This window comes from Phoca vitulina, unplaced genomic scaffold, assembly GCF_004348235.1.
Source record: "Phoca vitulina isolate PV1807 unplaced genomic scaffold, GSC_HSeal_1.0 scaffold5, whole genome shotgun sequence".
NCBI lineage: Eukaryota > Metazoa > Chordata > Mammalia > Carnivora > Phocidae > Phoca > Phoca vitulina.
This window is the reverse complement of record NW_022589708.1, coordinates 4699333-4719579: the sequence shown is the minus strand read 5'-3', so window position 1 is coordinate 4719579 and position 20247 is coordinate 4699333. Positions and strand designations below refer to the sequence as shown.

General features: G+C 37.5%; 1 protein-coding gene and 1 pseudogene across 2 annotated transcripts in view; both read right to left on the bottom strand.

The window, feature by feature from the left end:
• FAM155A (family with sequence similarity 155 member A) overlaps positions 1–20247 on the bottom strand; it is a 597883-nt gene that overhangs the window by 499347 nt on the left and 78289 nt on the right. The window lies entirely within an intron of this gene.
• Positions 3469–18982, bottom strand: LOC116631484 (annotated as a pseudogene).

Genomic DNA, 20247 nt, shown 5'->3' with positions numbered 1-20247 from the left:
AAAATGTAACAGCTATATGGTGCCAAACAACTGGTCTTTGGATTAACCACAAAGAACTAATTGGCTTGACTATTTTATTTTAAAAACATCTATTTATTTATCAATTATGAGATTAGATCAGGTTATCTCATGCATGCACAGTTTATTGAATAAATAATTAATAGATAAATAATTGTTCTTCAAAACAGACTGACTTAATCTCAGTAGGACCTTCTACTGTATATATCGCCTGCTCAATGGTTTTGAATCTGCACAAATGCAAGTCCTGTTAAGGCACCACCTTGTAAAATAGTTACGTCGCTAAGGCTAAATCGTGATGAGAAATACACGGCAGAAATTCATAGATACACAGTGTGAAGTGGTTGCCCACCACAAAATAACTTAAAAGAATCTCAAACTTACTCAATGCTTTATTATTGACTATAAACATATTATACATATTTATATACATTTACATTTATAATTTAAATTACCCTCAAATGAAATTCATGTAATCAAGGCGCACAGAACTTTTGCATATATAACAAAAATATAAATTTTAAATTTTGCAAAATATATTCATTTTTATTACTTTATCAGTGTCAATTTTTGAAAAACGGTATTATATGTAAGAAAGACTTAATCACTGCTACATGATTCACAATGAAACAAAAATATTAAATGACTTAAATTTAATGATTAATGGCATGTCAGATGTTTTAACTATGTATCCAATGTTATATTCATTACACAAATTACACAACACTTTCTTTTCTTCCACATTAGAGTGTCAATCTATTAATCTCCTAATTATCTTTCACCATTGTATTAGCCTACATTTAGACTTTGGCTGTAACATAAGCACCACGGTTTAATAAGATGAAAGCAGATTTAATGAGATTCTTGGTTGCTTTTTAAAGTCAATTCGTTTATGCTCTAAATCTTTCCAAAAAGATTTTAGACTCTTAACAATTTGTTCATAGTCAACTTATCACCTTTTAGATAAATGGTCTACACAAGGACAAAACTGCTTTCTTCTGAAATACTCCTTCTAGCCCTGAGTCTCTCTGTGGCCATCTGCCCTTTGGATGTTTGTCTTCCTATCTAAGGCCTTTCCTAGGATCCTGACACATTTCTAACTTCTTGAAGTCATTACTTTTCTAAGTGTTTATAGCCATTTTTCCTATTTTTAACTGGCTTCTGCTACAGGTTACCAATGAACTTTAGCCCCTGATTCTTCCTGACCCCAAATTAGTTGTTGAGTTTCTTGGCACCAAAATAATAAATCTTCTTTCTTGTTATTGTTTTAATTTAAATGTGTTTGATCATGACAAAAACAATGGAAACATTTCTTGAAAATGTTGAACAGATGATGAAGAAATACAAAGCTATGTTTGCCAAAACTTGAAAAATTCATGCATTTATGGTTAGCGGAACTTCAACAAAAGTGCCAAGAACACACAAGGGGGAAAGGGTAGTCTCTTCACTAAGTGGTGCTGGGAAAACAAGTTTCCCACAAATGCAGAAGAACGAAATTGGACCCTTAACTCACGCAGATCAACTCACAATGGATTAAAGTCTTAAATGTAAGACCTGAAACCATAAAACTTTTAGAAGAAAATATAGGGGGAAAGCTTCTTGACATTGGCAAGGCAATGACTTTTTGGATGTGATCTCAAAAGTACAGTCAACCAAACAAAAACAGACAAGTGTTATTACATCAAACTTATAACCTTCTGCACAATAAAGGAAACAGAGTAAAGAGGAAATCTAAAAAATGGGAGAAAATATTTGTAAATCATACATCTGATAAGTGGTTAATATCCAAAATATGTAAGTTCAAAAAAATCAATAGTAAGAAAACATATAACCTGATTAAAAAATTATCAAAAGACCTGAATAGACATTTCTCAAGAGAAGACATATAAAAGGTGAAGACATATAAAAAAGAGAAGACATGAAAAGGTGCTCAACATCAATGATTATGAGAAAAATACAAATCAAAACCACAATGAGATATCATCTCATATTCTTAGGTATTATGAAAACGACAAAAGATAACAAATGTTGGAGAGGATGTAAGAAAAGGGAACCCTGGTGCACTCCTGATGGGAATGCAAACTGGTACAGCCATCATGGAAAACCTTATGGAGATTCCTCAAAAACTGAAAAATAGAACTACCATATGATCCAAAATTTCCACTTCTGGGTATACATCCAAAGGAAACAAAATTAGTATCTCAAAGAAATATCTGCACTCCCATTTTCATTGCAGCATTATTCATAATAAGGATAATAATCAGGATATGGAAACAACCTAAATGTCCATTGACAGATGAATGGATAAAGAAGATAAACACACACAGTGGAATATTATTCATTCCTCAGAAAGAAGTAAATCTTGCCATTTGTGACAACATGGATGAACCTGGAAGACATGATGCTAAGTGAAATAAGTCAGACAAAGACAAATGCTGAATGATCTCACTTACATGTGGAATTAAAAAAAAAAAAGTCCAACCCATAGAAGCAGAGAGTAGAATGGTGATTACAAGGGGCTGGGGTTGGGGGAGAAATGGGGAGATGTTGGTCAAAGGGTGCAAATTTGTAGTGGTGTAGGATAAATAAGATATCAAAATACGGACATGAGTATACTTAATAATAGTGTACACTCATCACACACCAAAATATGTTGACTGTGAAAAGATTTAGTTAGCTTAATGGTAGTAATCATTTCAGTATGTGTATTTATATCAAATCATCACATTGTACACCTTAAATATATAGAATTTTTATTTTTAAAAACCTCCTCATAAAAGAAAAAAAAAAAAACGTTGAACAGATGATGAAGAAATACAAAGCTGCGTTTGCCAAAACTCCAAACTGGCAGAATTTTTTTTAAAGTACATAAAACTGATTCAATTTTTATTTATGTCAAGCAAAAGAGAAAATGACATACTATTGATCCATGGAATATGTTCTATGAGGAGTTTTATATAATTTTCCTGCTCAAATTTTTTTGACAGCCTGAAGACATTGTAAATAAACTTTATAGAGATCCATCGCCATTATTTTTAAAGTGTTCAACAGAATGCAACACTGGGGCAAGCGAACAGGATATAGCTGAATGAAAATAAATACAAAGTGTTGCCTTTAGGTTCAAAAACTTCATGGATAAAGATAGATAAAGATGTGGAGTGGTGGCTCTGAGAGTGTGAGTGCGAGGTGAGCAAACAGATTGACAATGCCAAGAAGAGGGTCTGTGGCTGTTCAAGGGCAGGTCCAAAAAGGGGAAGACCATGCTGGAGAATACAGTGTTCTTTTTTTTTTTTTAAGATTTATTTATTTGCGAGAGAGGGAGAGAGGAAGAGAGAGAGAGCGTGCAGGAGTTGGGGCGGGGGCAGAGGGAGAGACAGAACCCACAAACAGACTCCCCGCTGAGCGCGGAGCCCTACATGGGGCTCGATCCCAGGACCCTGAGATCGCGTGACCTGAGCCGAAATCAAGAGTCAGCTGCTTAACTGACGGAGCCACCCAGGTGCCCCAGGTGTTCAACTCCGACAGGACATTTTAACCAGAGATATTTACAAAATAGAGGTCACACAGAAGAGTGCTTTCAAAATGTCGGTCTGCCGATGATAAAGAAATTTTCTTTAATCCGTGGAAAAATGTGAGAAGCATAAGAACTAGAGTGTGCATAGTTCTACAACATACGGTAAGATTAAGTTGTGGTCAAATATGGGCTGTTTCATTCTGAGATGATTTTCTTCCCACTTTTTAAGTGAAATTTATATTTTTATTTATGCAATGGAAGTGAAATTAGATCCACAATAGTGATTTTTTTAAATGCAATCACTTGACAATCCTTTGATCTGATTTGAATTTACTGGTCCATTAGATTCAAAAGTCTGGGAACTAGTCCAAAAAAGGGATACCAGAGTATTCAGAATTATTATACTGATTTATACACAGAGTACACAACACACACACATTTCAGGTCTAAGGAGAAGAAAAGATTGCGTTCCCAATTTCTTAATTTGGGACTCGGGGATGGACAGACAAGTAGGTCCCTGCATGGTTTTCCTCTGATTTCCAATCAACTCAAGAAAAAAAAAGTGCTTTCCGAAAGTTATCTTCCAAATTTCAGCGAAGAAACCTGTCATGAAATGAATTTAAGCAAAACAGGAATGGAAACCATAAAGGAGACCAAAAAGGATTTCTGTCCTTTGTATGAAAGTGGGGGAAGAGGTCTCTGAATGATGTTTTCGTTCTGAGACCACGTGATTTTGTAGTTAACTATTTTAAGAAATGTCTTTGCACACTTGTCTTCTAAATTCACTGCAGTACTTTCATCTGCCAGTATGAATGAGAATAATGCCTTCATATACCTAAGCTCTTAGAAAGGCTAGAAGATGCGCATACTGTGGAGTAGTGGCAAGTAGAGCATTTGGTCTTCAATTTTTGGTTATTTTTTAAAACATCTTTCACTTCACTTTTCTGGGAATTTGTCATTTTCTCTCCATGGCTCATCATTTTTGGTTTTCTTGTCTTTGTTCCTACTGTTGCTTCCCAGTTAAAATGCTCTTGCTTTTTTCTACCTGTTAGAATATCACGTTATCTTTCAAAGTTCAATTAAATACCAGTTTATCAAAGAATGTATTTTTGATTACCCTGTCCAAAAGTAATCAGGGGCTCTTTTGTTGCATTTCATACCAAAGTGATTTCTGTTCAATTTATTTTGCATACTAGTTTGTAAATGTCCAGAAAGCAGGAATTGTCCTCTACTTATCTCTGTAAATGCCACAGCTCCTATAATGAACATAGGTTATTTCATTATAGACAAAACTATTAGAGCTGCTCAAAATTAATTTCAAATATGCTTGAGTGCAGGTGTGTTTGCACACATATGTATAAACATGTAGGAGAAAAGTTACAGTCTACTGCAGACTTAGGACTAACCCAAAGTTGTAGTTGGTAGCATTCGTCAGAATATAATATCGTGTGCAGGACAACTAGGAGCCCTGTTACTTAAGGAGCAATAAAAATCAGACCCCGTAAATTCACCTGGCCACAATTTTTATTTATATACAATTCTATGACAATACTATAGATTTCTACATAAAATATAGATATTACAAGTAAGGAAAAATGGGTCACTACTGAGGAAAAAAAACCTACTTCCAATTTTTAGTCCTATTAAACCCAGAGTGTCTAATGAAATCCTGCTTTTCAGGTAACCAAAGACATCGTGTCTAGTGTTTCTTTATAATATTTCATCTGTGTGACCCCGAAGTAAAATCTCTATCTGCCAGGTAGAAGCTAGAAGACTTTTGTGTGTGTGTGTAAAATGTTAAATTATTTTTCTGGGGGCTCTACATTCCCAAAAACAGTCGCAATGTTTCAAAACCAAACACTAATTCACATCTAAGAAGAGTATATTTCATAAAGATGCAGAACAGTGCTCAAACTTTAATGTGCATAGAAAACATCAAGAAAAAGCTTCTTAATGAACTACAACTTTGACGTAGTAGTTCAGGGCTGCACCTGAACTCTGCTTTCTTAAATTTTTATTTTTATTTCCTGATGTAAAAATTTCCTAGACCAAAAAAAAAAAAAAAATTTTTTTTTCAACCAGTAAGCCAAGAATTCTCCCATGTTACCTGAAAACAAATAGAATTTCCCAAATCATATTTGTTACTTTAAGACCATTAGAAATACCTTCAAAAAAAGTGTATCACGGCAATACTGTTTTTAGTAGTTTCTGCTTCATGCCAAGTTTGAGAAGGAGAAAGAGTTAAAAAAAAAAAAAAAAAGATAAACAGTTGATGAGAAAACATCATTTGGTGAAAAAGAACTCTTACAAAATACAAAACTAGTGTTTAAGATAAACCACTGCCTCTTCACCCATCATGAAGGTCCTGTAATTCATATGCCGTTAGCACTGAAAACCCAAAGCAGATGATGCTCTTGACTTCCACCAGTGGCATTGTGATGATTAATGTAGCTTTCTCTTTGATAAATTTTGCTGTAGTCATTTCAGTATGCACAGATTCTGGAAGATTCAGATGTAATCTGTACTTCTCAGAGACCTTGATCAATAAATCATCTTCAGAGACACTAAGGTCACAGAGACATACTGAATTACTACCAGGTGATTTAACTTCTATTTCAATTTTCAGAGGTTTCTCATTCTGATCAGCCACAATTTTTAATTCATAGGCTGGTCTCTTCATCTCCACCTGGGTCTCGGTAGTGGAAATGTCTTCCGTCAGATATCTTGTTTTGCTTGATACTTGGTCTCTTGGCAATAAAAGTTGAAGAAAGGGACCTGGATTGCTCACAGTACTGCTTCTGATCTGCTCAAGGGTCAGGTCTTCTCTCGTTTTCTCTCTTAAACCCATGGGGTCGGTTTGGATTCTGGTCAGATTTTGTTTCATCCTTTGAGTGTTTCCTTTTATTCCAAATTTAGTAATATTGTGAGAGTAATAATAATAGTAGTAATAGTAATAAGTTCATTGAGTTGTCCTCAATGCATTTCATGGCCATCCATATTAATTGAGCTTCTTGCGCATGGCGCTTTTCTCCGCCTGGAGAACACCAGCATTGGAGGCTACATCAATGAGCATGTACACCTCTGATATCTCAGACATATCTTCTGGTTGGCCAGGACTTAGAAGTACTGGATGAGGGTTGACTGGGGAGCTGGGGAAATGGTTAACTGTCCTTTTCCACTGACAAAGCTTGATAAAAAAATTTTGTTTTCTTTCATTTTCAGGATCCTGGCATGTAGACAGAGCTAATGGTTCTGGGGCACACTGAGCTGTCTTCCCTCTTCCAGTGGCTGTTGAAGGAACTCCTTAGAGCTCTCAGGGCTGCTTTCAGCTAGATCATCTTGGAGGTTCCAGAACTGAGTAACTTGAGTGAGCAGCCCCTTTCAGGAAGACTCCATGATTGAGGTAATAGGCCTCTGAAGTCCCTTCTCTTGGTCTCTTGACCTGAATTCTGCAGGTTTACCAAGCTTCTCCGGTGATGGAACGTTGCTGGTCCAGAGACTGCACTTTGAGGAGCAAAGATGCAGAGTGTGGACTCGCACTTAAATCGATCATAACGAAATATCAAATTTGTTTAATGTCACTGTATAGAAAGCATAAATACAAAAATGCAGGTAAAACAGAAAGAAGTAGATAAATCATGATGGAGACACCACATTTTAATGTAAAGTGGGAGCCCAGGAAGGCCAGACAGAGCTTTTGTATCTTCACAACTGCCATCTTAAAGCACGCATGCTTAACTATACCCCCCACCTCCAGGGATCTGTCATCATTTTAATTATTCCTGTCGCCCATAAACCATGGATATCAATTTTCACAAGAACGTCATAGGTCAGAGACAATCCTACAGGGTGCAAGGGAAGAGGGTGAGCGAGCTGTGAAAGCAACAATTAACCTCAGAGAGGCAATCTGCACTTCCTCTTTACGCACAGTAAACAAGGACAGAAGCCTGGGCGCACAGCAAAATGAACCATTTGATCGCCATCAAAGGTGAACGGATCTGATTTTGTTGTAATGATATCCGATATGGTGGTCACACAAATCTTCACAATGAGTCTCATGAATTCTTTGTTGCCTTGTTAGCATAAGTTTCACGTAATAAGTCCATATGAAAGGCTACAAACTGACATGTGTGTCTTCACTTCCAGTTGTCCCTCAGGATAAATGTTCACTCAAAGTTACTTTGTAGAGGAAAACATTAGATGCAAACGTGACTCTGGACCGAAGACTTACCTTCACACAAAAGCCTTGCCATACACAGGCTTTGAGGAGACACCGGATGCAGTCTGTGCTTTGAACCAGGAGCAGGGTTGTGATGAGGCACCATGAGCCGGGGTGCAGGCCCTCCAGATAAACTCAGGAAGATAGGAAAGCAGCAAGTCCGCGTGAGAATATACGAGTGCATCTGTATCAGCGATAGGGAAGGAAGACATTCCGTGGAGGTTGTCGCTGTGAGAGAAAGGGTCAGAGGCTGGTGGACAGAAGGGACATCACTGTCATATGGAGCCTTCATTTGGGAGAAATAGCAATTCGGAGGAGACGAGGAGCAACAGTATGGACAGCTTCACATTCTGGATTTCATTCCCTCCATAGATACTACTGAAAGTCTATTTGAACAGTAAGGAGAATAGGAGATCTGTAAAGATGCAGGCTGAACTCTGAAAAACTCTGAATTTTGTCAGAGAGGAACAATGTCAGTTGCCTGGTGGGGAACCGTGGAGGTCCCCGAGCAGAGGCACGAAGGATGCTTGTGGGTTTTGTAACAGACTCCATCGTATGCCGAAGAGTCAGTGGGTTCAGAAGAAATAGCAAGCTGCAAGGTCAGGACACTTACCTGCAACGGTCTTTTAAGGATGCTCCTTTATCTTGGAAAGAAGTGGGTAGAGGAAACGGGGCAATGCATGCTTCTGAGGTCTTGCACATGAACCTGGTTCTCGTGAGTCCAGACCCATATTCCAACTAGTCCCAGGGACTGCCTGACACACTAGGCGCTAATCCCAGCCCTTCCACATTCACAGAAGCCATCAGCCAACACTCTACCTGTGCTTCCTCCGTCCTGCCTGCTCAGCACCTCCATCCACCCTCTCCGTTTGGTGCCTCAATGAGCTACCTTCAGTGGCTTTAACTTTTGCCCCTCTCTTTGAGACTTCATTGCTTGGGATTGCTGATCTCTTCCCAGAGGATCTGTCACTCTTCCCAGAGTGCCTTTTGCTCGGCCCTATTGCCTCTTTCCCCCAGCTGTGTCCTGCAGGGAATGTGGAAGCTATCCAGGTACCACCATGTGCTGTAGTCCATGTAAAGCCAGAGCAGGTTAGAGTAATAACTTCTTTGTCATTCTCAACATTCTGGAGTGTAAACTATCTATCTTGTAATAATCTATAATTCTATTAAAATACCAAACTATTTCCCATTTCAATCAGCAACTATTCATGACTAAGACATTATGTAATTACATTTATTAATAGAACACTAATATAATTTTGTTAATTTTAAAAAGAAAATAATTTTCGTATCTTTTAAACACAGCAGGTGAAGAAAATAATTTAAGCAAAACACTAATTTTGTAGTAACTCTGTTTATAATTTGTCTATGAAATTGCATCCTGTCACCATCTTCCAGGTAATGAACAGGAAGGGTCACTATGAGGTTATATCTTCAGCAGACACAACTAGTTGTTATATTTTCTTGCTTTTCTAAGACACAGATTATCGCAAAAGAGAGATCGATACAGACTGTGCAACACTGGCCAATTCTTCCATATATGATTGGTTTTGGTTGTTCTTACTAATTGTTATAATGGCCCCCTGCCACAAAAAAAAAAAAAAAAAAAAAAGTTGAATTTCTAACCCCTAGTCCTTCAGATTGTGACCTGATTTGGAAGTAGGACCATTACAAACATAATGTCAAGATGAGGACATACTGGAGTAGGATGGGTCCCTAATTCAATATGACTGTAGATGACCATTGTAAAGACACAGACACACAGGAGATGACATATGAAGACAGGGAGGACTGAAGTGATGTGTCTTACCTGCAGGGCAAGGTAAGCATGGGGGTGACCAGAGGCTAGCACAGAGATTGAGGAGATTCTCCCTCGAAAGCCTGTGAAAATACCAACCCCCACAAACAACTTGATGTTGGACTTCTAGCTTTCAGAATTGTAAGACAATAAATGTCTGTTCTTTTAAGACATCTAGTTTATGGCACTTTATTACGGCAGTATAAGGAAACTAATACGTGATTCAACATAACTGTTAAAAAAGGAGGTTCAATAGAGCAAAAAGGGAAGTTCCATCGTAGAAGCAAACCAAGCCAAGTATGCTAGCCTCTCATCCTTTATCTCAAACACACCCACATGCATGCACGCACGCACACATCTGTGTGTGTGTGTAGTCATTGCATCAGGGTAAATTTCTCATTCTTTTCAAATAGATAACATTTGATTTTCACAGTGTGGAACGTTGTGTATATAGCAAATGGAACTATGGACACCCTGAGAAGGAGAACTCATTCTCTGGATCAAGGAAGAATATTTGAAGTCAGTGTGATGCTTGTGGGGCAAGAGAAAAGGTGAACAAGAAAAGGGAGAATCTGCTGAGCAGAAGAAAGGGGTCCCATACCTCCTCCCGGACCCTGGACAGACCCAGTTTATGTCTGTTCTCCTAACTTAACCGTTACCTTTCCTCTTCCACTCTCAAAAACATCCTGGTTTGAGGATGAATTACCTTTTGACATTAACAACAATTTCTAGTTCTTCTTTGTACCCAAACTACTCTTATCTTCAGTAAGTCACGGAGGATTCTTTGTAACGTGGGAATTGGGATATTATGTCTTTTCTCTCAAGGCCAACCATGAGATAAAGATGACATGAGAAATGTGAACATGCTTTCAAAATTAGAAATATTATTCAAAAGTCAGACGTTTTTATCACAATCCCAGCAAAGCATGAGCACACAGTTACAGGAGGCTGTTTTCTGAAATTTGTGCTCGTCTTCCCCAGCTTGTACGAGTTATTACCCTTCTTCTTGGTTGCCACTGCAATATGCTCCCGACCTAACTGCTCAGCACTAGTAGTCGCCTCTGACTTTCTCTAATTAAGGAGAAAGAGAGAAGGCGGCAGCTCACGTTTATTAAAAGCCTACAGGCTTATAAGCACCAAATAAGGCACTTGACATATATTACAGCAATAAATGCTGTTATTTATTAAACTTTCATTACAAATCAGGCACTGTGCTAAGCCGCTCGCATAGATTAGAACACTTAATGCTCATCACCCAATTTTGAAATAGTTACAATAACCCTTATTATAAATAAAGAAATGGAGGTCCACCCCAGAAAGCAGTGATATTTCTGAACATGAGTTCAGATTCAAAGTGTCTGATTCCAGGAACAATTCCGTTCTTTGGAGCTAAGTAACCTTGAACGAATCACTCTGCATTCCTGTCCTCTCTACTTATCTGACAACAGGCTTAATCATAGTACCTCATGAATAGGGTTATTAGGAAGAGTAAATGAGTTACTGCATGTAAAGGTTTAAAAAGTGCCTCATACATAGGAAGTGTTGTGTAAGTGACAGCCAGGGCTGCTTGCTGTCATTATTGTTGTAATTAATATCATCATCATCATCATCTTTATGTATCCAAGGGCACACAGCAGTAGGTGACAAAAGAAGATTCAAATACTCAAAGGTATTTTGAGCACCAACCGGCTTATCCAGTCAACAATTATTTATTTAGTGTGTGCTATGGTGCCAAGAATAAAATGATGGGCTGGACTAGATGTTCTGCTTTATGTAGCTATTGGTTTGATTTTTGAAGCACTCACATTCTATCCAAAAAAAAAAAAAAAAAAGTTTTAAGCTAATTGTTGTGATAGCTGGAAATGAAGGGTGCATATAGGAGCACATAGTAGGTGTGTACCTCCCATTCTGGGAGAGTCTTGTAAGTCTGTATCTGAAAGCTGAGTCAGAAAATAACCATACAGTGGGTGGGGAAAGAATGTGGATGAAGGTCTTAAAATTGGAGCCTGAATGGGGAATGGGAAATCTTGTGTGCCCGAACAGCAGGTTTTGAGATGAGTTAGAGAAAATCCAAAAAGCAGAGACAGGAGTCAGAGGAAGAAAGTCTCAGAGTGGTGGCTGTCAGGGGCTGGGGGAAGAGGAAATGGGAAGTTGTCTAACTGCTTTGGGGTTGCAGTTTTGAAAGGGACTTTTGAAGAAGTTTTAGAGATCAGTTACAGAACAGTGTGAATATACTAGTCAATACAGAATTATACACTTAAAATGGCTAGGAAGATAAATTTTAGGTTATGTGGGGGTTTTTTTTACCACAATTAAAAATAAAATAATAAAAAAGAAAGTCATATAGTTTCTTAGGGAATTGGATTTTATCTGTGTGGCTATGAGAACTGATTGATTATGAGGTTTTGAGAGAGAGAACTGAGGCAAGTGAAATAATCATAGAATTTCCAACCTCCAGATATCAGCCTCAGAGGATGCTGCAAAGAATAACAAGAAGCACATCTGTTTTGATAATTTTTTAATTAATAGGTGTCAAATTTTACCCTAAACAAAGAAAAATGAATTAATTATTTTCTGGCATCCAACAAAATCATTTGAAACCATTTTATATATTTCGTAAATCTCCTAAACATAATACAAGAGAATGATAAAAGTGAGAAAATCAATTATCTACACAAATAAGAAATATCCAGTTAAAGTGCTCTTAAACCTCTTCCTCCTCCTCCCCCAAGAATTAGTCACCAGTCAGACCTCGAGGGGTAAAAATAGCGACTCCAGTAAATTAAGTATCACTAGATGCCATCCTCCATATAATGTCCACTTATAGCCTTAAAATAGTTATTTAGTTGTCCTATTATTATTTTCTTCAGACTAAATCACTGGTTCTCAAATTATGTACTTTCAGAACATCTGGGATCCTATACTAAAGTTTTCCATACTGAAATTAAAAAAAAAAAAAAAAATGGCAGGCCTTCCTGGTTCACTGGGCAGAAAAGTAGTAGATGAGATTGTTTCCATTTTGAGTTTCCTTCAAAACTATTTCTTAAGGCTCTGGGGCCTGTTTCTGCATGTCTGAAACACACAACATGAATATGAAAAGCAGCAAATAGGTATTACTAGAAAAGATACAGAATGATTTCTGTCATTAACTTGTGTACTTGTAGTTATATGCAGAAATATAATACACATATTCTACTAGCACAATCCCTACTATTTTGTATCACTGCATTAAAACACTGATAGTACACTGAATTATATAAATACCAGACTAGCAGGTGTCTGGCCACCTGGACGAGTTTCCCACCAAAGGCCAACAGGTCTACCTTACTTGATCACAAGCTGCCCCCCTCCTCCGGCACCCCATCCTAAGTGTGTTACCTACCACTTTCTTCCTCCTACTTCGCACTGCACGTTTACATTGATGTGATAGTCTCGGCAATCCCATCTTCTTGGTTTGGTCTTTGAACCCTTCTGTTCTATGACCTCTGGGAACACTTGCCAGACAGCATACAATGAGGTACCATAACATCAAGGAAATGCCCCCACTGTGGTGACCTCTTTGTTTCCTGCTCCCCCTTCTTTCAGCCACCGTGGAAATACTATGAGCATATTAGGAGGGGAACAGCTAGATATTTCAACACCATTAGGTCAAACTTTATTGCATGTGTACACGCACACACATACACCCACTCACAGTATCTGTAAACATCTCTATCTGTGTATTTGTGTGTACATGTAGATATCTGTATCTACATATCTACGTCCATATTATATCTATGCATGTAGAGAGCCAGAAAGAGAGACGGAGACTTTGACATCAATATGTGATAAAGTACTCTAATGAAGGGACTGTCTCATCTAAGTTACAGTAATATAAGAAAAATCAAGAAAGGGAAAACCAAGTACGTCTGACTTTTTAAAACCAGCACCCAGAAATTACTGTGATTATGTCAAAATGGCCATTCTGTGTTGTCAAACATGTAAAGCCTTACAGCTCATACTGAGAAGTCTCTTCCATCCCAAAAATACTCATCAGATGAGCAAGATCAGTAAAATCAGTGGAAATAGTGCAAAACACCCAGGCACATATTTCAGCGGAGTTTACAATTTTTCCAGCAAAACATTCTCTGTGCTAAGGTCAACTATATGATATCAAGTCAAGCTCTTTGAAGAGCTATGTTTGATTAGTAATTTCCCAGCCACTGGACTGGAAGAACCAGTACAGATTATAAAGTGATTTATCTCACAACTTGGGAATAGCTTATACATGGAAGACATCTAACCCCTGCTTTTCAAGTCAGTGCAAATTACTGTCCTTAGTAAGTGCTCTCTAAAGCAAGCAATGTTCCTCACCCACTGAAAGAGACGTCTAGCAGATGTATCTGTCACTTCATTGAATGAGACGTAACCACCGCGTGGAAATAAAAGACGCAGCCAGGACTAGAGTACCACAGACACCCCACCACCACACTTGCAAGCCGCTCAGCAGAAGGAGAGTGAAATCACAACTTCCTGCATTTTCCAGCTTTGTTGTGTTAATCGCAATTTATGGATTTTCACTGCATCACCAATGTTCCACAAGCCATAAATACCCATTTTCAAAATGCTGGGTATCATTAGAATGTGTGCTGAATAAATACAGTCCAACAGGGTTTCTAAATTTCTCCCTAAAATATTTACTTATCTAACAGCAAAATTCCAAGGTGACTATCTGCTTGATATATGGAACAGGGTAGCTTGGTTATGTAAGTAATGGCATAGTGAAGTGCCATCTTACCTTGACTAGTTCCTAGAGCTGAGCACAGAAGCTCACAGGCCTACTTACATAATATTTACCTATTTAGTTCCAATTATATGTGTATGTATATAAAGGTGTATGTTTCTGCCTATATATACACATACAAATGGTTACACTATTTAAGGACAGATTTTAAAATGAGAATAGGCTTAAAAATGAGGACAGATTTAAAAATGAAATTGAATGGTCTCTCATGAGACCATTTGGTAAATAGAATTCCTGACTATTTATATTCATAATAAATGAAAATAGATGCTTTGCTTGCATCATTTATAAAACCTGGTCTCACTGAATAGTCCTGAAATATCATCTTAGTTTATTTAAGCTTACTAAATTAATAACTATTTGAACTAGTGAATATTACCTAGATTTTGGGGGGTTGAAGGGAATGAAATATTTAGAGCACACCTATTATTAAGCCTTTATAAATATTTGAGGAACATATTATGTCTATGACAAATCACATCCTTTAGAGTCTAATCAACTAGCTGTTTTAAATTCCTCTTTATCTAGGTCACATTAGCCTCTTTTTAAAAATAGCTATATATTAGCTGCGTTTTTTTCTTTGTTCATTGTAAAAATAAAAAAACATAAAGAAGAGAACAATCATCCATAATAGCTCCATCAGAGGCCACCAGTAGTTACATATGATGATTATCTTTCATCTTCAGTAACAAAGTGCAGTAGATGTAATTGCACGTAAAGGTGTAGCTAGGATGAGCTTTTTTGCAGTCCTACCCTTTCTACCAGGAGGGGACTGTGGCTAATGACCACCTGAGAACCTTGGTCAGGGTCACTGAGGGCAGTGTTGGTAAGATGAGTCTGTCTCAGCCCTAGCAATCAAGTAAATAAAATAGACACCTCTCATAGTCGACACCAAACTAATGCAAACAATGGCTTAGCAGATGGGTTAGAAATGCTGCTTTGAAAAAGACTAAGTTGTAGATAACAATGTGCTCACCCGAACATTATCTTTTCTAAATCAAGTGAAAATCAGACAGAAAGAAAATGTAGGATTAGGTCACTAAAAATTAATTTTCTTTCCAGTAAAATGGTGCTACAAGACAGGTCGAAATGCAGATCTATTAGCATTAACAGTGACAGGAGAAATACATCCTGAAATCTGCAATCAATTCATTGTCTCAAATATTGGTGGGTTAATGGTATGTATAAGACTTAAGCAGATGGATTATGGGTCAAACAGAATATTTTAGAATTGTGATCAGCCTATGAGAAGATTTATATCTGTACACATAAGACATAAGAAAAATCTCCTATTACGAACATACTGATACTTCATGTTAGAGCAACAAAGAGCGCCGATTCAACTTAAAACACAAGACAAACTCCATTAAAATAAACTGATGGAATCCAACTTCTAAACTGCTGATTGTCATATATTGATTTCATGGATTCAGTTCAAAACAGTCACAGAAAGGCACAAGATGTGGACTTCTGCCCCATTCTTTGTTTTAATGGGCATCTGATCCAAAGAAAGAATCAACGAAGAGCTATAGAAATAAAAGCAAATTAGTTTTTGCTGTCATATCACAGGAAGAGCTCAAAAGCAACTCAGAGTTATCTTTTACAATTTCACTTTACATTATGGCTAAAGGAAGCAGGCAACTAACAACAGAAAGAATTAGAAATTGGGGTGGTGGGGGAAAAAGTGTAATAGAGTCAGAGGGAAAATGCAACAGGAGAGGGGCAACCATAAAGAGAGACTCGGGTACAGAAAATGATGCAGAAATACCCCCGCTGCGCTTCTCTCACATAGAAATAAAATAAATGTCACATGCGCACAAAAACAGGGAAAAAATTCACAACATGGAAATGCACACCACATAACCCTCTAAGGTAGTTTTTCATAAGTTAAATTTACAGCGTGCTTTGTGACTGGGTGCATAAATGGTTGGGGGCTTCCTGTTACTTGCCTCCAAGGTGAGATGAATGAATTCAAGGGCCGGGACTCCCTGTCCCTGCTCTATGTCCAAGTGTGGTTAGGCGGCAGAGGCAGATCCCAGCCTGTGTTAGTGTGCCGTGGCAGTAACTGGTGATTAAATGCTATTCTAGCATCCAAAAATGCTCTACAATGGTTTGTAAGATTTAGTTTCGTGGTCCACATCAGAATATTCTATGGTCACATATCTATGTATCAGTTAGGGGACAAGGGCATTCCTTCTGAGAAGAAACTCAGAATCACATCTATACCCTAAAGTTAGGGAGAATGTAGGAACGACCCCACGCTTTCACGTGATAGTGTAAGAGTTACATGGCGCCGCCACATGCACGTGTGTGTATTCAGTCGACCCTTGAACACCATGGGGTCCACTTACATGTGGATTTTTTGACAGTATAGCACTGTAGATGTATTTTCCCCTCCTTATGATTTTCTCAATAACACTCTTCTCCCTATCTTAGTTTATTAAGAATACACTATATAATGCATATAACATACAAAATATGTGTTAATCAACTGTTCGTGTTATCGGTAAGGTTCCCGGTCAACAGTAGGCTGTTAGTAGTTAAGTTTATAGGAGGCAAATTTATATGCAGATTTTCAACTACCTCGGGGATTGGAAGCCCTAGCCCCCCAGTTGTTTGAGGGCCGGCTGTATATACATCCTCATAACGCCATTTATAATAGACATTTTCTCTGTTTATTTGTTATCTCACCCTACTGTAGAACATACCTTAAGACACTGCTAAATCTTTAAAGAGTGTCTTTCCCTTTCCATGTTTCTATGTAAGAAGAGATCCATTTAAAGAATGGGGAGACTTTTATAAAGAAAGAGACATGGAGAAAGCAAGGACTCCCAGGAATCGTTACTAGGAGGTCATTCCAGCAAATACTCCTAGGGACCTATAGAGAGCAGGAGCAACAGGGGGAAGACTGACCTGAATGCAAATCTCAGCTCATCACTTGAGTCCCGGGTCCCTGAACAAGTCATTGCACTGTTTAAACTTCAGTTTCCATAACTGGAAATGAAGTCCATGAAACTGCCTTCTAGGATTCATTCGAGAATAAAATTAGACATTACATCTACAGTGCTTTGAACAGTATGTGGCCTATCGTGAGCACTCAATACATGGATCATGGTTTATTTCTAAAATTATGGTCCTGAGCTAAATACTGCACACTTGTGGCAAGTTATTTGACTACTCTGATTCTTGGCTTTTCTTCTGCAAAGTGAAAATAAACATACCTATCTATAACTGGAACTCTTTTGCAGGAGTAGGGATATCCTGTGAAAATACCCTAACATGAAGGAAAACAATAATACTATACAGTAGTTTCAAAAACACTTAGGATACGAACAGAATCATTGAGACGTATTTCTTTCCACTAAGAGAGATCTCCAGAAAACATTTATTAAGAACAGGGTGGGACAATTTGAACTATCCTCTGATATCTTTAACACCTAATAAACACGTAGAAGAAAATGAAATCTAATCTTGTTTGGAAGTAGGAGGATCAATTCTTAAAATTCACACTACCCATAAAATTGAGAAACAAGCGTAACTGATTGGGAGATATAGAAATTCTTCAGAATTCAGAAATAGAGTGCTTACTTGAAGAACTGCTCCATTGACCTTAATTAAACCGGTCAGTCCCCCTTAGATCAATGCCTGCACGTGGATACAACTATGTCCTGTTCCTGAGCCTAAAATGTAGTGGGCTGTGGCCACTACTTTAAAAATTTCATCAAAAAAAAATTTTCATCAGTGTAGATCCTCCAAATATCTAAACTTCAAAATCTACTTTAGTTCGTCCTATAATTTTGATAGTCTCCAACAGAAGCTAGGTTTATCCAAGACATTCTCTTGATTATTTCTGTTGTTGGGAGCTACCTGAAATTCAGGGGTCATCATGTGAGGTCTCAGGACCCATTCAGTCTTGCATTTTAAGTATCGATAAGGGCCAAGGTCAACTGTATATGATAGAGCTGTTGTACACCTAAAGTTTTAAAGGTCAAAGAGCTATTTAACATTATTCATGCACAGTAAATTATCCAGAGATACATAGAATCGTAATTCTAGTTCACCAATCAAGAAGAGCTCTACATCTTCAGAAAAGTTATTTTTCATAATTATTTATAACTGGGCTTCAACTTTTGAAATAGACTTACCATGGTCTCACAGGTAAATAATACAGAATCTCTTATCCAATGATCCTCCTAATTGCTTTCAAGCTATTACCCAATTATTTTTCTCAAAAAGTGCAGGGTTTAACAGTAGCCTGTCTGAGAGTTGCCTAGCGTAATTAGGAAGATATGTTAATGGCTGGGGTGAAGTCTCAATAGGACTGTTGTAAAAGGTCTTCAGACTGCTTTGTCTGACTTTGAGGAGTCAATTAAATCTCCAATGACCTAAACTGTCATTTTTTTTTTCTTCCCTTTTCAAAGAATTTCCTTTTCATTGTGTCTTCTTTGCTTCTGGCAATTCTTTTGTTGCATTCTTGGTTTTGGCCTAAATTTTCCTTGACCTTTCAAGGTCCTTGCAGTCATTTCTCTTCTTCCTTCTGAGGAAGAAGGGAATCTGCATTTAACACCTTACATAAAATCACTTGACCTGCACTTTTTCTTTTTTTTTTTTCCAAAGGGGCATAAAATAATTTCATGTGAAAATGTACTTATAGGGACGCCTGGGTGGCTCAGTCGTTAAGCATCTGCCTTCAGCTCAGGTCATGGTCCCAGGGTCCTGGGATCGAGCCCCGCATCAGGCTCCCTGCTCCGCGGGAGGTCTGCTTCTCCCTCTCCCACTCCCCCTGCTTGTGTTCCCTCTCTCGCTGTCTCTCTCTGTCAAATAAATAAAAAAAAAAAAATCTTCAAAAAAAAAAAATAAAGAAAATGTACTTATAGGGGCACCTGGGTGGCACAGTCCATTGAATATCCAACCTTTGGTTCCATCTCAAGTCATGATCTCAGGGTCATGAGATGGAGCCCTGCCTTGGGCTCTGAGCTCAGCGGGGAATCTGCTTGAGATCCTCTCTCCCTCTGCCCCCACCCCCCACTCATTCTCTCTCTCTCAAATAAATAATCTTTAAAAAAGAGAAAATATACTTATAATACATGCAATATTTTATCTCACAGTTTAGATTTGTATTGTTAGTGATTAAAGCTCAAAAAATCTAACGAAATTACAAAACTAATACAACTTTTAACTTTACTTTTTGGATGTTTCCAAATCCCAAATTTCTAGACTGGTTTGAGTTTATATTTTAATATGAAGTTTTTATTAGTATATGATAAGCATTTGAATTTTTATTTTTAAAATGTTTTGCAATTGAACATATAAATAGATTTTAGGTCTATAAATTATGATCGCAATTAATATATAACACTTAATGGCTATCAAATAGATTGGAAGCCATCATATCTACCTATTACATATATATATATGTAAAAAATATATATGTACATACATATTCAACCTGAAATATAAGTTCAGTGAGGTATTTGGGGAGGTATATGAAATGTTACGTGAAAAAAAAATCTCTTATTAACAAAGTAGGAAACATATCAGCAAAGGATAAGTTAACCAATCTGAAATCTCCAACATCATTCACAGTGGCCTTTCCTAAAATATACTGAACAAAAAAAGAAATTGCAGTGAAATGATGGTAGGAAATAGAGTAATTAGATCTCTTCTTGGGTCATGGTGTTGCATACTAGCCCACTAAAATAAAAGCTCTGAAAAGCTCGCGTCCTATGTAAGAGAAACACCTGTTAGCAACCCTTGAAAGCAGTGTTCTATGGAACACACTTTTAAAAATGCAGCATTTGAAAATTATATGCAAACTCTCTACCATTTATGATTGTTTCCAGTTAAAAACTAATGTTTAGATTTTATGGAACAGAAAATTTTAGGATAGATCTTTATTACCTGTTACATTAAAA